At 46.4% G+C, this 17,527-nt stretch overlaps 1 long non-coding RNA gene across 1 annotated transcript; it reads left to right on the top strand.

The window, feature by feature from the left end:
* The first annotated feature begins 1,297 nt into the window (after nt 1-1,297).
* LOC138920593 (uncharacterized) lies at nt 1,298-12,336 on the top strand. Its single transcript, XR_011432021.1, has 3 exons — nt 1,298-5,914; nt 7,283-7,326; nt 7,742-12,336. It is a non-coding gene; the product is annotated as an uncharacterized lncRNA (long non-coding RNA).
* The last annotated feature ends 5,191 nt before the right edge of the window (nt 12,337-17,527 follow it).

The raw sequence follows: 17,527 nt of genomic DNA, 5'->3' as shown, positions 1-17,527 counted from the left end.
TCCCAAAACCATTTCTTGAAGAGACTGTCTTTTCCCCATGAATGGTCTTGGGCACCCCTGTTGGAAACTATTTGACCACATGTGTGAGAGTTTATTTCTGGGCTCTCTATGCTATTCCATTGTTCGATATGTCTGTTTTTATGCCAGTTCCATACCATTTTGATGACTGTAGCTTTGTAATATGTTTTGAAATCAGGAAGTATGAGGCCTTTAATTTTATTCTTTTTCAAGATTGCTTTGGCCATTCAGGATCCCCTGAATTTCCATATGAATTTTAAGATGAATTTTTCTATTTCCTCAAAAAATAGCATTGGGATTTTGATAGGGATTGCATTAAATCTGAAGATTGCTTTGGGTGGTTTTGACATCTTAACGATATTAAGCCTTCCAATCCATGAACACAGTATGTCTTCTGATTTATTTGTGTCTTTTTAAATTTCTTTCAGCAATGTTTTGTAGTTTCTAGTGTCTAAGTCTTTTACCTCCTTGGTTAAGTTTATTCTGAAGTATTTTACTCTTTTTGATGCTGTTGTAAATAGAACTGTTTTCTTAATTTTCTTTTTGGATTGTTCATTGTTAGTCTATAGAAACACAACTGATTTTTGTGTGTTGATTTTTGTCTCCTGCAACTGTGCTGAATTCATTGATTAATTCTGATAGTTTTTTTTTAGTGGACTCATTAGAGCTTTCTACATATAAGATTATGTTGTGTACAGAGAAAAGTTTTACTTCTTCCTTCCCAATTTCCAATTCCATTTTGTTTTCCATCTTATTCTTGCCTAATTGCTGTGGCTGGGACGTCAAGTACTATGTTGAATAGAAGTGGTGAAAGCAGTCATCCTTGTCTCGCTCCTGATCTCAGAGGAAAAACTTTCAGTCTTTCACTATTGAGTATAATGTTAGCTGTTGGCTTTTTATATATAGCTATTATTATGGTGAGGTTGTTCCCTTCTATTCTTAGTTTGTTGAGTGTGTATATCATGAAGGGGTGTTAAATTTTGTGAAATGCTTTTTCTGCATCAATCGAGATGATCATGTGTTTTCCGCCCCCATATTCTGTTAAGTGGTGTATTGCATCAGTTGATTTTCATATACTGAACCATCTTTGCATTCTAGGAATAAATCCCAGTTGGTCATGGTGTATAATCTTTTTTTTTTTTTAAAGATTTTATTTTTTTCCTTTTTCTCCACAAAGCCCCCTGGTACATAGTTGTATATTCTTCATTGTGGGTCCTTCTAGTTGTGGCATGTTGGACGCTGCCTCAGCGTGGTTTGATGAGCAGTGCCATGTCCGCGCCCAGGATTCGAACCAACGAAACACTGGGCCGCCTGCAATGGAGCATGCGAACTTAACCACTTGGCCACGGGGCCAGCCCCACATGGTGTATAATCTTTTTAATGTGCTGTTGAATTCTTTTTGCTAGTACTTTGTTGAGGATTGTTGTATTGATATTTGTCAGGGATATTGGTCTATAGTTTTCTTTTATTATAGAGTATTTGTCTGGCTTTGGTATCATGCTGGTTTCATAGAATGAGTTTGGAAGTGTTCCTTTGTCTTCAATTTTCTTGAAGAGTTTGAGGACTGGTGTTAATTCTTCTTTAAGTGTTTGGTAGAGTTCACCAGTGAAGGCATCCGGTCTTGGGCTTTTCTTTATTGAGAGATTTTTGATTACTGATTCAACAAGACTGCCTTTTTAGAATGCATGTTGTAGCTTTTACATCCAAACAAATTTCCCCTTCAGAACAGTGGTCCTTCACTTTGGAAGATTATGTACCTTTTATAACCATGTACTTTTCTCAGAAGATTTTTAGAACATCTTTTTTGGAATAGTAATAAGCTCTGAAGTCATTACTTTATTGCCATAGTTTGTTTTCTTCTTAAACAAGTAAAAACAAGCAAACCCAGGCATTAGTCTTAACTTTACTCAGCTTGGCAAAAATGACTGTTGGCTTTGCCAGACATCAAGTCCACAATCGGAAGACAAAGAAGACTCCACCATTTCAGGTATTTAGTAGAATGTGCTGCAGGCTTCTGAGGCTGAGTTCTAACTCACAGTCAATGGATTTAGGACTAATGATAGATGGGTCCCTTGGTAAGCTCCTAGCTAGGGTGTCTACAGTCCCTGGCAGCTGTGAATTCATGGGAAGGACACAGAAGTGGTACAGAGGCTCCTGCATGAATCCAAATTCTGCCACTTGCTGTTTGTGCATCTTGCAGGGCTGAGTTTCTGTGGTTTCTCAGAGCTGTGATAACCTGTGTATAAAGCAAGGTTGGAAAAAAAACAATCAGACCCAGGATGCCACTAGCTTTGGCCCAGCCAGTTTCTAGAGTCCTCAGGGGTGTCCCTCACATGAACTTTGGTATAGTGAAACAACACTGGCTTTGAAATCAAAGCCATCTGCCACTTTTATCCATTCATACATTTATCCATTCATTCTTTACTGAGCTCCCGCTAGCTGTATCTTGTTCATTTAATCACCTTGGGGCTTAGCTTCCTCATCAATTCAGTGGAGATAAAAATGCACCCCCCAAAGGGCTTTGTAAGATGAGAAATAATTTATATAAAGTTCCCAGCATAGGGTCTGGTTAGGACAGGCTTCTTGGGTCTGCAACCTGTGTAGTTGTACTGGACCCACATTCAGAAGACCCCATGCTTTGTTAACGCTCAGACATTATCATCTTGAAATTAATATTTTTGAGCAAGGGGCCCCACACGCTCATTTTGCACTCTTGCTCCCCAAGTCGTGTCGAGATCCTGTGTCTGGCGCACAGTAGAAGCTGTGGTGGTGTTCCTGCCCTCTCTATACCCCCTGGTATCCTTTCTCTCCCCTCCCCTCTGGGCCTGGTCCTTCCAGGCCACCACGGCCTGCAGCTGCACTCTGTGCCATGACATGTGCACAGCCAGGTGTTGGATGCCAGTGGGATCCTGGGGCTCCTGCGCCCTCCCTGGTGTGGTGAGGACCCCGTCACGCTCTTTGTATTACTCTGCTTCCCAGTTTCAGAGCAGGGCTGCCTCTCTGCCAAGGGCTCCTGGGGTCTCACAAAGATCTTGGGGGAGAAGCATTTCTGATTGTTGCTCTCCTTAGGCCACGGCATGAGTGCAGGGGAGCACATCTGAACTGTGGTATGACAGTGGCTTATATGAAAGTTGGGCCTCCTGCTCATGTGCAAAGTGGAAATTATCATAGTCACCCCCCAGACTGTTGTAAGGCTTAAATGATATATGAATACGCCTGGCATGTGGTTAGTAGGTGCTTAAAGAACACTGTAACAATACCAACAAAGTCAACTGCCATTTAATCAATGGTTTGTGTATGTGTGCATGTGTGTAGGTGCATGTGTGTATCAGTGACTTGCACTGAAAACCAGATAAAAATGTTAAAAGATAGTTATATTTTAATCCATCAAAACCATTCCGTAACCATCTTATCAGTTTTTTTCTTTTCGATTTGTATTTGGAAATAATTGCTGATTTATAAAAAGTTGCAAGACTAAAAAAGGTATAAAAAGGGGCTGGCCCCGTGGCCGAGCGGTTGGGTTCGCGCGCTCCGCTGCAGGCGGCCCAGTGTTTCGTTGGTTCGAATCCTGGGCGCGGACATGACACTGCTTGTCAAACCACGCTGAGGCAGCGTCCCACATGCCACAACTAGAAGGACCCACAACAAAGAATATACAACTATGTACCGGGGGGCTTTGGGGAGAAAAAGGAAAAAATAAAATCTTTAAAAAAAAAAAAAGGTATAAAAAACACCTGTATACTCTTAATTGGATTTACCTGTTATTAACATTTACCACATTTGCTTTATCTATCTATCTATTGATCTACAAACCTAATTTTTTCCTGAGCCGTTTGAAAGTAAGTTGCTTATTTTATGGCCCTTTCTCCCTAAATACTTGAGTTTGTATTTCCTAAGAATAGGGATAGTCTCTTACATAAGCCCAATGCATAAATTTACATTGATACAGTCCTTTAATCTACTTCCCATATTCCAGTTTTGTCAGTTGACCTAACAAAACCTTCTATAGCATTTTTCCCTTCCAGTATAGGATCCAACCTGTGGTCAGGTATTGCATTAAATTGTTGTCTCTCTTTAGCCTCTGTCCATGTGGAATATTTCTAGAGCTTTTCTTTGTCTTTTTTGATATTGACATTTTTAAAGATTACAGCTCTCCTCTCCCTTTTTTTAAGAGAACATTCCTCATTTTTCTTGTCTGATGTTTCCTTCAATTTGCTTGAGGTTATGCGTTCTTGTGTTTTTCTCGGGGTAGCGTGTGGAGGCAGCAATGCCCTCAGTTTTTAAATGATGGGTCCAGATGCTGGCCCGGGTCAAAATTATGAAGCAAGAAAAAGTTTTCTTTGGGTGACCCTAGCTGAGTAGCCCCAATGGAAACCTGATGAACGAGAAGAATGTATAACCCATTCACACCCAAGATAGAAAAATGACTGTTTGAAACTGTCTCTCCACACTTTACCTCTTTTGTTCTAAATGAGCTCTGTCCAGGCACGCACACAACATTGCTTCGGGCTGTTTGGTTTTGAGTAACAGGAACCACTCCAAGCCAACTTAAGTAAAAAATGGAGATATATTGTCAGGGTCCTGGGGAATGCAAACACCCAGGCTTTGCCAAGGACAGAGATGAGGGCAGGCCTGGGGTCCCTAAGGCAGGAGGTCCAGGAAGTCTTCTGAGTCTGTCAGTCTTTGCAGGATGCAGCTCCAGCTCCTCCACCGGGGTGCTCCTGCTTGGGTTCAGACTAGAAAGCTGGGGGAGAGCAGGATAGAGCTTTCCTTGACAGTCCCAGTCCACTGAATCACATGGAATTAGGGAGGGACGGTTCCCCAAAGGAAGAGACGCAGGACAAATGAAAGAACAACAGATACCAGTGGCCACACTCGCGTTTTCTAGGTCTTTGGAATTCGAGTTATTTCACCCCTCATGAAAGTACCTGCATAGCTTTTGCTCTGCTGACTCGTGAGTACAGGACATGTCCTCCGTGGGCCTGCCTTGTTCTCAGAGATGTTCATTGCCGCATTATCCTGCAGCCATGGCTAATTGACGTAGACGTAGGGGACTTAAGTAAGGGGAGCCAATCCATGTTGGGCAGCAATTTGGGCTGTGTGCTGGTGTGAGAATATGCACTGAACTAAGAAACTGGGAGAAAATGTGGCAGAAAGTTGGAGGGGCTGAGGCTGAAGAATCAGGAAGGACAGGGACTGGGGAGGCCATGTCAGCCCCACTCAAGCCAAAGTTATGAGGGATGGAAGAGGAAAGACACAAAGACTAGAGGGCAAGGGAGCCAGGTGGTAGAAGGACTGGAAAGCTCCAGACATCTTGGAGAGAGTCCCTACTGCAGAGGTCCCAGAGCTGGCCTAGAGCTTCACCTGCCCTCTGGCCTCCCTGTCCCAGAGGCCAGACCCCATCAGAGCCTCAGTCCCTGGCTTTCCCTGCGATTCTATCCTCTGTGTGTCCCTACAACGGACCTTCCATTCCTTGGGCTCGGCAGACTGAGTTTTCATCCTGACAACCAAGAGGCCTAATGGTGGTGCTACGGAGTGAAAGTATCCCCCCAAATTCATGTGTCAAAACTCTGATCCCCAACATGACGGTATCTGGAGATGGGGCCTTTGAGAGGTAACTAGTTCATGAGAGTGGAGCCCTCATGATGGAATTAGTGTCCTGATAAGAGACACCAGAATGCTTTTTCTCTTTCTCTCTCTCTCCTGCTTCCCATCTCTGCCATGTGAGCACACAGCAAACCAGGAAGTGGGCTCTCACCAGACACCAGATCTCCCAGAGCCTTAGATCTTGGATTTTCCAGCTTCGCAAACTGTGGGAAATAAGTGTTTGTTGCTTAAGCCAGCCAGTCTGTGGTATTCCGTTATCGCAGCCCGAGCTGCTACAACAATAACACAGGTAATTGTATTAATGGCCCCAGTTCTTCACTCCTCCGTGTGCCCACATCCTAGACCATGTGATTCTGCAGGGCCCTCCCTTTGTGGGTAGAGCATGCTCCCCTGCCTTGTGACTTGGCTTCAGCCATGGATTTGTGTTGGCCAGTAGGATGAGGCAGCAAGTGTTTCAGCTCCAAGCCTAAGCTTCAACAGGCTGGAGGGCTTCTCTTTGCCCCTTGTGCTTCCGCCATCGCCACAGGAAGAACGTGCCCAGGCCAGCCACTGGTCCTTGGAGGAGGATGGTCCTTGGAGCAGGGCCACCCCCATCAAGCCCCACCTGCATTAACCACCCTCAGGCAGCCGCAGATGGGGAAGTGATCTCCCTGAGCCTTGCCTGGATCAGCTGACCATCTGGTAACCCTCAGGGAGCCCACAAATCTGTGAGACTTTTTAAAAGAGGCTTAAGTCACTGAGTTTTGGGGGGTTTTTTGTTACATAGCACATTTGGCAATAGCTATATGATACAGGTTGGACCAAACTGTCAAAGTAAAGATAATAATCTACAAAGTCTGCCTTTTCTCCTATTGTTGGATCACCATTTATTGCACCCCTGCTGTGTGTATCTGGAGTTGGGAGCATAGTAGTAAAGGAGACAGACAAGTCCTTTCCCTTCTGTAACCCACGTTCTAATGGGGGAAGACAGACAATGAATGAGTGAGATCTTTTCAGATATTGATATGCTATGAAAAAAACCAAAACCAAAACAAAGTGGGTAATGGTTTAGCTCATGGTGTCCAATTAAGTAGCCACTAGCCACATGAGCATTTAAATTTAAATTAATTAAAATGAAATAAAATTTAAAACTCAATTGTTCAGTCACACTAGTCATATTTCAAGTGCTCAGTAGCCACTTGTTTCGAGTGGCTACTTCACTGGCCCGTGTAAATACAGAACATTCCCGTCATCACAGGAAGTTCTATGGGCAGTGCTAGGTTAGACTCTATAAAGCGCCTGGTGGGGGGATGGTGGCTACTTTAGCTACGATGATCGGGGAAGGCTTCTCTGAGAAGGTAGAATTTGAACTGAGACCTGATGTAGCAGTCAGCCATGTAAGATATTAGCAGAGAGCATTGCAGCCTAAGGACCAGGTGGTGCAAAGGCATTGACATCGACAACGCAATCCAACTTAGAACATAAAAGGGTCGCTCTGGCTGATGGATGCGGGTGGATGTGTGTGAGGGTGGAGGTTGGGTGGTCAGAAGAAGCTGGAGTACCACTGGCAGCTTTCACAGTGGTCCTGGCTGGACCTAATGTTGACTTGGGCTCTTTTCTCTGTCACAAATTGCAGCTCAGATTGACCTGGATAATTTCGTGTCCTCATTACTTTTAGGTTCAGTCTGCTACTGAGACGACGCCGACCAGCCTGATAATACTGTGAGTATTTCACAGATGGCTGTCTGAATGAGATTTGACATGGTGGGGAAGGCCTGGTTACAGTGGTGTGCCTTTCCTCCTTTTTTCAAAATCTAACTCACTCCAAAAGTAAAATATTCATTGCACACATTTTAGTCAGCTCAGGTAAACAAGAGAAAGAAAAGTTCAAAAAATTTGTAATCCCATCTTCTAAAGACAATTGTCATTCATGTTTTGTGTAGGTTTTTCTATGCATGTGTATTTTTTTTCATTGACACAGGTGTGATCATAGTAAACCTGCAGTTTTATAACTGAATTTTATTTAACGTTATACTATGAGCAAGTTGTGGCACCCTTCGCTTGCTCCTGTGGATATCGCTATGGATGCTCCTACCCAGGAAATTGGTTTTTCTGTTTAATCTTCCTCCCATATCAGAGTCACAGCCACCTTCTTCATTCCCCTCCCTCGTCTGAGTCCCTGTTCTCTCTCGCTATTGGATTCCTGAAAGGCCTCCCACCTGAGATTTTATGTGCCGCTCAAGCCACCCATCACTGTGTTGCCAAGGACCAGTAAGCACAGGGCGAAGACCTTCCAATGCCACGTGGGGTTCTTGTCCAGGCTCACCTTCCAGCTCTGCTGTCTTCTGACTCTACCTGTGGTCTCCCCTTTTCATCTTTGGACTGGTGGATGTGGATTCCCTGACTAACCCTTGGTGGCCTCCGAGGGCCTTGCCTCGGACTCTCCCTCTGGATCTTTCCACCACTGGCTGCCTTAGGTGGAACATCTGCCCTTGTTCTGACCCCTTGTTATCCTTGGCCACTGTCCTGGTTTGGTCATCTACTCCCTATAAGGAGGAGTTGGAGCATCAATAGTCGTTTAAATGGCCCCTGGATACCCAATGATTTCTCACCTGATCAATTCTGCTCACTGTTGTTGGTGACTTTCCTTAAACACGGGCTGGATCAGGTCACAGCCTTCCTCAGAGAACTTCAATGGGACCAGCAAGACAAAGCGAACTCCTCAGCTCGCCAGCAGGGCTCTCTGAGCTCTGTCCCTGCCTCTGCTCCATCCACATCCCTCTCATCTTGCCCAGCAGCCCCACGCGACGTGGTCTGCGCCTCTGCTGTTGCCTCCACCTGCGCTGTGCTTCCCCACCTGCTCACCTATTGAAATCCTCCTCGTTCTTCAAACTCAGCTCAAAGTCCACCTGTCCCTGACGCCTCTCCCAGTCTCCCTGTTGGAGTCACTCCCTCCTCTGGGTTTCACGGACACTGTCTCTCGGCCTCTAGGGAAGCATTTCTTTGTCCTCTCCTGCATTCTTGCCGGCTGCTTCCTGTCTACCCGCCTTGTCTCTTACCTGGGATCTCCTACCTCTCATGCTGGGATTACCACTTTGCCTGGTGCGCAGAGCCAGGCTAGACCCACCCTCTACCTCCTCCACTTCCTAACCCTCACCGCAGGGAAACGACTGAGCCGCCACGCCTCAGTTGCCACATCTATAAAATGTAAAACATAGGGTACCTCCTTTATTTAATGACGCCTCTTTTATAGATGGCTATGAGAATGAGAAAGAAAATATGTGACTCTATGAATCTCTCTCCCTCATGAATCTATACTCTCCTTGGGGGCAGGAATCAAGGCGAATTCATCTTGGTGCCCCACCCCCCACCCCCAACTGAGCACTCTGCCTGGCTTACAGTAATCACTCAATAAACACTCGTGGAACTGGGCTGTCAGACAAGGTTGTACACTCCTTGCGTGAAGGACTCTTCCTGTATTCCCATGGGACCTGGTTATTTTGGCCACTCAGTAAATGTATTTTGGATTGAACATGGGAGCGTGTTCCCCTGGACTTGGAAACGTGTCCTCATTTATTTCTCAGAGGTCAGGATGCTGTGACCAGTTGTAGATTCATGCTGGTTTCTTTGGACCCTGGAGGAGCAAAGAAAAGTGGCATAAAGGCAGAAAAGGGCCATATGCCCAGCAGATTTTCCCTGAGACACTTGGCGTCTATAATTATTCACTGTTTGCAGGGAAAAGATGGCATTCTAATTTATGCGCTTGGCATTCTCCTTCTCGTCGTACCGAAAACCCTTCCGCCCAGCGCCACTCGACGTCCACACACTGCAGGGACGGCTTTTGCCCCAAATATGTTGCTCTTTCTTTCTTCCTTTCTTCCTCCCTTATCAAAGAAGAAAGCATAGCTCTCAAAAGGCCAGTTTGAAATGACTTACAAGGTTATTAGAATTATTAAGATCCTGCATGATGCGTAGCATGAAATGCTTTTTATCTGCAGTTGGCTCCACCCAGAAAATGTAACCTCATTTCAAAACCCTCTCCACAGCCCTGATCTGCACCTGTGAAGGTGGGATGAGGCCATGAAAGCCAACGAGATGCTGTCACTTCGGGTCCAATAGCCCACACCCCACAGAACAAGGCAGGCCTGTCGTGGTGCGAAAGAAATGAGGCTATTTTGGACCTAAACTATGATTAGTTTTTCTGGATGTTGCTGAAGACTATAAAATATTCAGCACGCCCACATACAGACTTGTACATTGGATAATTTGCAGCTATTACAAATCCATACTAAATTCTATAGGCATTTATTAAGTACCTAGTGTGCACTTAATGATGAGCTCGGAGCCGTGAGGACTGTAACAGTCTGAGATGGGCTCCACTTAAAAGGTGGCAGAGAGAATAAGACTCATGTAAAGGAAGCACATAAAGGACTTTATAAAAGTTTGTCCTGCAGACCGCTAGCACTCAGGCATCGTCCCTGGCACACCGTAGGTGCTCAATGATTGCTCATGGCATGAATGAATCAGCGGCACTTGCCCTTTACACAGCACCTCCACGTGGTTATCTCATTTCTGGAAGTCCACAGGGCAGGTGTGTTAGCATCCTGGAGCTGCCATAACAAAGAACCACACAACAGGTGCCTTAACAACAGAAAGTCACTGCCTCACAATTCTGGAGACTGGAAGTCTGAAATTACGGTGTCGGCAGCGTTGCTTCCTTCGGAGGCCCTGAGGGGAGGGGCTGTCCCAGGCCTTGCTCCTTGGCCTGTAGCCACCCTCTCCTCCCTGTGTCTTCTTTTTGTCTTCCCTCTTTGTGTGACTGTGTCCTAATTTCTCCTTCTTATGAGGACACAAGCCGTAGTAGGATGCATATTAGGACACAAGCCCACCCTAATGACCTCACTTTAACTTGACTACCTCTGTAAAGACCCTGTCTCCAAATAGGTCACATTCTGAGGTACTTGGGGTTAGGACTCCAACATATCATTTTTAGGCGGACACAATTCAACCCGTAACAGCAAGAGAGGTTATCTTGTGGCCATGGGGTTGAGAGAGTTAACAGCTTCTCTAGGTCACACGGCTAGGATGGGCCCACCTCAGAGTCTTCTGCTTCAGGACCCTGCCCTTCCCCCACTGGCAAGAGACCCTCCGTGCAGTGGAGGCAAGGGGACAGTAATTGCTATGAAATGCAGAGCAGAGAGCAGGCCGTGCCTGGAGGGAGCAGGAACCCTTGTGGAGAGGAGACCCCGGCAGTGGAGTCGACATGAAATTCCCAAGATTGCTTTGAGGTGAGCTTATGCTGAAATTGAGATTTTGGAATGGTTTCTTTCAGCTGGGAAACCTTTTGCAATCAAGTTCTAAAATGTGTGATATGGGGGTTGTGGGAGAAGAACCGGGCAGTTAAACTAAGGGGAGAAAGGGTGGGGAGGGATTGACTAGGAATCCACAGGTGCAGGTCGGGGGTAGTTTATGACAAAATAGGTCACTCCCTGAATCTCGAGTGCTGTCTTGAAGAGTTCAAAGGCACAGATCTGGGCTGCTGAGAGAGGTTTTCTGGAAGGGGACAAATAGGAGGCAGGAAGGACTTTTCCTGCACAATGAGAGCACTGGGGGGGAATGAATCATGAGCCTTCCCTCTAGGAGGGCAGTCTAAGCTAAGAGAGAGGCAGGTGGCCCAGCATCCAGGGTAGCATCGGGGTGTCTTGGGAGAGGCCTCCTGCCCACCACCATGACGGGGAGCCCCAGGAGCACTGCCTCCCCGTCTCTCCACCCACCAGCAGGCAGGGCACTGCAAGAAGAAGGCGATGACGGATCGCATCTTCTCTGCAAAGTGCTTGGGACTGATTAGGAAAGCCGACCGAGTTTAGAGGCAGGCGGTGATCTGAGCACCATTTGGTGAAGCCCTAGGGTGGCTCACTCAGCTCGTGCCACGGGCCCTTACCTGGATCCGCGTCCCTGCTGATATCCCAGCCAGACCACTACATCATTAGGTACAGGGACTGAGCATCTCAGGGGACTCCATGAAAGCCTGGGACTGGAAAAGCACCTATAGTTATGCTGATATATGTCAATTTCATTGATTGATTACATTGACTGTTAACATAAAGTTATCTTGAAAATGGTTGCTGGGTTAGATTGTCCTCCTTTGCAAAGATTTCCAAGGTTACATTACCACTCTGAAACCTGGGCATTTGGGGGTCCATGCCCAGGACCCTCCACTTTTGAGGGCTCCGCACTGGCCCTGCACGTCCAGCAGAATCACCTGACTGGGACGGCCAAGGGTTCATGGCCACCTGGATCCCACACCCCTGCCCTTCTAGACCACACTCTGGACATTTGGGATCCTGGAATTCCTTGCCCCCAAACCTTAAGTCTCTTCCCAGGGTCATCTGATCACACTGCTGGGTGCACGCCCCTAGGCCCGAGGCAGGGTCCGGGGGGAGCTGTTTAAGGGGCACGGTGGATGGAGCTTAGATGTGAGGGCTGGGATGTCCACAGCCATGTGTGCGAGGCTCTTACAGGTGTGGATGGGTCTCAATCTGTACTTTTCCCCCAGCCTCCCAAATATGAGTGGGCCTGCATGCATGCATAATAATCGTCAATAAACCACAGCCAAGAGTCAATGAAATGTGCTACTCACAAACGAAGAATTTCAAAAGTAAATTAAAAAATAATCTTTCAACTGCATTTTATAGCACGGCAGAATTACATTTCAAGTGTCAATGGTGGTGTATTTTAACGTGTCGTATCTGATGCACCCTGGGGCTTTTCAAAACTAAGAATCCCTCAGCTTCTAAGCGCCCATCACGCCCTCCCCAGAATCCACTCCTTTCTCCTCGGATCCCACCGCACCCAGCAGAGAGAACCACCCATTAAAAACCCAAATCTGTTGTCACTTCCCTACTGAAATCCTTTTTGTATAGCTCACCAGCACCTTCAGGATCGAGTTCAACCCCTGGGTTTGTCTTCTGAGGCCCTTGGTCATCTGGCTTTCTCTGACTTCTTCAGCCTCATCTCTCACCTCTGCCCGCATCCTCCCACCTCACCCCTCACTCCAGCCTTAATAAAACCACTTGCAGTTCTTTCTACAAGCCCTTACCGATGCTGGAGGCCACACCTTCCTCACTTCCTCTTACTCCCTTTGGCTAACTCTCTTTGGGCTTCTTCTTCATTGCCTGGCTGGGGACCTTTCTTGGACTCCTTTAGCCCCTGTTCATCCCTCTACCCCATTGCTGCTTGTCACACTGTAGTGACAACTGTTCTCCATTGACCTGTGACCCCAGGCCCAGCTCAGAGCCTGCTCCGAAGTGGACCCTCAGAGGGAAGGTCTGAGTTAAACAAATGCATGAATTCCAACACAGCCCAGTTGTTAAAAGACTGGAAACTAGCCTTTAAAAAGTGAGCTCAAATGGGTTTCCTTTGGGAGTGAATGGCCTTGGCATACAGCCTGGGACTGGGTATAGGACATTTACCTGTCACTCTGGGCCGTGCGGCGCAGGACCTGTCGCTCACACAGAGCCCTTCCTGTCCTACATCTGCTGCAGCTCCGGCAGAGCGGCCTTGGAGCGTGAGGAGCATGCTGTCAGCCCTCCTCCTTTCCTTTGATTCCACATCTCTGCTGATTTGACTCTCAAATCGGTCAAGGCCCAAGGCCGCTGCATCTGAATCTCAACTATGGTCTGTTTACCCTGCTTACAGAGAGATGTGCCCCAGCCGGCCTTCACCTGCGTGAGGGGGACATGCCTTCTCCTGTGGGGCAAATCCACCAGCCTCAGGAGCAGCAAGGACGCTTGGGGGATGACTCTGCCCTGAAATATGGCAAAACCACTCTGACCAGGAAAAGTGGGCGGAAGAGGAATTTGAACAGTGGAAAGTCAAAATTATAGATTATTATTATTCAAAGAAATGCATGCTCATTAGTTGTAAATTCATAATACAGGCAGCAGTGACTGCTAGATTCACAAAGAAGCATCTAGCAGGCCTCCCTAGAGACTACCTTGAGGGAAAATGTAATGATTCCCTATTTGTGCTTGAAAGGGATGAGCAGCAAATGGCACTTCCCAAGATGGCCCCAACAAATTCTTCTGTCTCACGGGCTCTTTTTTACAATGTGATAATGACATTTTTCCTGTCCAGAGGTGAGACTTATGTTCCCATCCCTTGAAACTGAGTGGGCCTGTGACTATGGTTGGAGTAACGCTGTGACTGCAGAGGCTGGGTCATAAACGGCTTTCTCTCAGGATGTTCGTATTCAGAACCCAGCGCCATGCTAGCAGGAAGCCCTGTGCACAGGCAGAGGCCGTGTGTGGGTGTTCTGGCAGCACCCCCAACTGAGATCTCAGCCCACAAGCAGCACCAAGACCAGCTGTGTGAAAGGGAAGACTGCAGATGACGCTGAGCTCAGTCAGCCCCTAGAACCAGGAAGACAATAACGCAATACTTATCGTAAAATGCTTATTGTTGTCCTAAGCCACTAAATTTTGGAGTGATTCATTGGGCAGCAGTAAATAATAACTGGAATAGATAGAAATGGTGCTTATAGGATATAAGCCAACCAAATGAACACAGTTGATTTTGTCCAGTTGTTTACACATGGCGTGCTTCAACATGCACAGATAATATTGCATATTAGATGCGCACACAATGTTGCACGTTAGATGCATAATTCCGTCTGCCCCACTTAATTATCAGCGATGCTCTGTGAGACAGGTGGATGTGGGGTTCTCTGGGAATGCAGAACATCGTGGAGCCAAGGCTCCGAAGACAATGTAGTGTTCTGTAGTTAGGCAGATATTATTAGGCGTGTTTACCTGAGAGGAACAATCTGTGAAATAAAAAATGTGCTGATTTCTATTCTTCTCCCTTTGCAGACTGAGTTTTTATTATTTTGATCCCAGCACCAATCAGAAAACTGCAGTGTCTAAATATTGAAATGCTTTGCTTCAAAAAGCTGCTAAGATGCACTGGCAAAGGCAGTCCAGAATGTGATTTCCTCTCCAGAGCCCCAAGTGGGAGAGAGAAATCCAGATGACGCAGGTCCTCGTGGTCAGGGTCATGCAGTGCCACTCTGCTAACCATTCCAGGCACTGGGACTCCGTGCCTTCTGGGCGTGTGGCCATTGCTCACAGCCTTGTTCGTCCCTAGAACAGCGCTCCAAGATGGTAATTATTATCCCCATGCCTTAGACCCGGGCTCCTCCTAGGGGTGGGTCCAGTTTTGTGAGTCCTAAAGCTTTTAAATTAGGGAGGCTCCTTGAAGGGAAGGAATCCACTTTAGACTACAAAGTGAGGTCCAGGGCCTTGGGAGGGCCCGTGTAAGCCCGGGGCCCCACAGGTAAGCTCATTTAGCTACCCAGTAAATCTGCCTTTGAGCCTGTAAATGAGAACACTGGAATTTGAAGCGCGTCTGTTGGGTGCAAAGTCCGAGGTCTTTCTGTTACACGACAGTCTTTCTGTATGATGGGGAGACAGCCTTTCTATCGGACAAGGAACAGCAGGCTGCTGAGTCCAAACCATGGATGTGTCATTTTCCGAGGAGGCAGGTCTGCAGGACGGACAGTGGGAGGTGTCCTCTGTTCTCAGTGTGCCTGCTACAGGGTGGCTGGCTGCTGCGTCTCTGGGCACATGCCCCATCATGAGAACCCTCTGGCAGATTGCTGCCACTTGGGACTGCTCCCTCTTCCTCCTCTCCTACCCCTCCCAGATTGCTCCTCTTTGGCTTTCACAGGTGGTGAAAGGGTGTTCATTCCAGCCGCTAGTTCCCTCCTCCCACCCCTTGAAAACGTATAAATGAGGAAGGCAGGGAAAATGTGATGCTTCTGCTATTGATAGGTGGCCTTCTCTTCCTTCCGGAAGTAGAAACAGGCTCCTTCTGGCCTGGCTGAGGCTGTCTGGTCCCTGCTCCTGCTGGGCACCGAGGGCGCTGGAAGCCCATCTTCCTCCCACACATGACCTGGTCTGTGACTCATGGCTGAAATGCCTCCATTGAGACAGTTCTTCCTTTTACTGTTGAACATTGTTTCCTCCAGCTCCTCCTCTGAGCCACCACCCAGCGGAGAACTCAGGGACACGTAACCTGTTTCCACATTGCGCTCAGGGACAATCTTGCGATCACTGTTTTGGTTACCCAGGGCCCAAGCGAGAGGTTGGCAAACATTGGTGGGTGTTAGAATCTCATGGGGGAGTTTGTTAAAACACAAATTCCTGAGTGTACTTCAGGGCTTTTGCTCAGCAGGCCGCCCTGCCTTTGATGCAGGAGTCACCAAAGTTTGAGAACCCCTGGTCTGTGCCATCACTAAGAGTGTCAAGAACCAGGTGTGGCTTCTTTTGGAGTTACACCAAAATCGCTGCTTCTGGGAGGAAGTGCAAAGCCGCTAGGAGCTCAGGGGAAAATGTACAGCGTACAAGGAGGAAAGAGTGTGGCTCTAACCATGAGTAGCTTCTGGCATGGGGCTTCTTAGAAATGAGTAACTCTGGCATTTTAAACCAAACTGCGGCTGGACTCCCCCCCACGTCCCCACCCCCACCTCCCCATCCCCTGGGAATTCTGAGTTTTGGGGAGCCCAGGCATCCCTGGGGGCTGTCAGCTTCAGCCTCTCCAGGGACTCAGGATTCAAGAGCAGATAGTCAGGGAAGCAGGTTTGGGACAAGAGAACAGCATCTCCTCATGTGTGAGACGCTTCATTTTATTTTTACAGACAGCTTCATTGAGGTTTAATTGACTGACATACAACAAACTGTGCATATTTAAAGCGTACACATAGACGCATACCTATGAAACCTTCACCCTAATCAAGATAACAAACAGTTCCAGCGCCCTCCAAGTGGCCTCCTGTCTGTCTGGAGTCTTCTCTCATGCTTCTCCTGGGCCCCCTGCCCCAGGCAACCATTGATCTGCTTTCTGTTCCTGTATATTATTACAGAATTTCCTAGAATTTTATGTAAATAGAACTGTACAGTGTGTACTCTTCTTATGTCTGCTTTCTTCTACTCAGCACCAAGATTTTGAGATTCATCCATCTTCTATCAATACTTTAACCTTGGGTTCTGGAACAAGCCCCACCTGGTCATCATGTACTACCCTTCTTTCTATGTTATTGGACTCTATTTGCTACAATTTTGTTTGAATTTTTGTGTCTATGTGCAGGAGGAATATTGGTCTGTAGTTTTCTTCCTTCCTCCCTCCCTCCTCTTCCTTCTTTCTTCTCTTTCTTTCTTTCTTTTTTTGGAATAGCTCTGGTTTTAGTATCATGGTAATACTGCCCTCATGTAAGTTGGGAAATATTCACTCTTTTTTCAATCATCTGGAAGAGTTTTTGTAGAATGAGTATTATTTCTTTCTTGAATGTTTGGTAGAATTCACTAATGAAGACATCTGGACCTGGAATTTTCTCTGAGGGAAGGTTTTTCTCTATAAATGGGATTTCTTTAATAGATAAAGGTAATGGATAGATAATAGATAGATACATAGATAATAGATAAACCTTTTCAGGTTATCTATTTCTTCTTGAGAGATCTTTGATACTTTGTATGCAATCAAGAAGTTTGTGCATTTAAGCTGAATTGTCTACTTTATGGGCATAAAGTTGTTCATAACAGTCCCTTATTATCTTTTTAGTATTTGTAAGGTCTTTGGTGATATCCTCTCTTGTTCCTGATTTTGGTAATTTGTGTTCGTTTTCTTTCTTTTTCCTGATCAGTCTGGTGAGAGGTTTATCCATGTTATTGATCTTTTCAAAGAATCAGCTTTTGGTTTCTTTGATTTTGTCTATTGTTTTTTCTGTTTTCTATTTCAATGATTTCCACTTTAATCATTATTATTTCCTTTTGTTTGGGCAAATTTGCTTTTCTTTCTTTAGTTTCTTGAAGTGGATGCTGAGGTCATCTATTTGAGATCATTCTTTTTTTTCTAGTGCAAGCATTTA

This window comes from Equus caballus, chromosome 24, assembly GCF_041296265.1.
Source record: "Equus caballus isolate H_3958 breed thoroughbred chromosome 24, TB-T2T, whole genome shotgun sequence".
Lineage (NCBI taxonomy): Eukaryota > Metazoa > Chordata > Mammalia > Perissodactyla > Equidae > Equus > Equus caballus.
The sequence above is the reverse complement of the archived record's forward strand: the minus strand, read 5'-3'. Positions and strand labels throughout refer to the sequence as shown.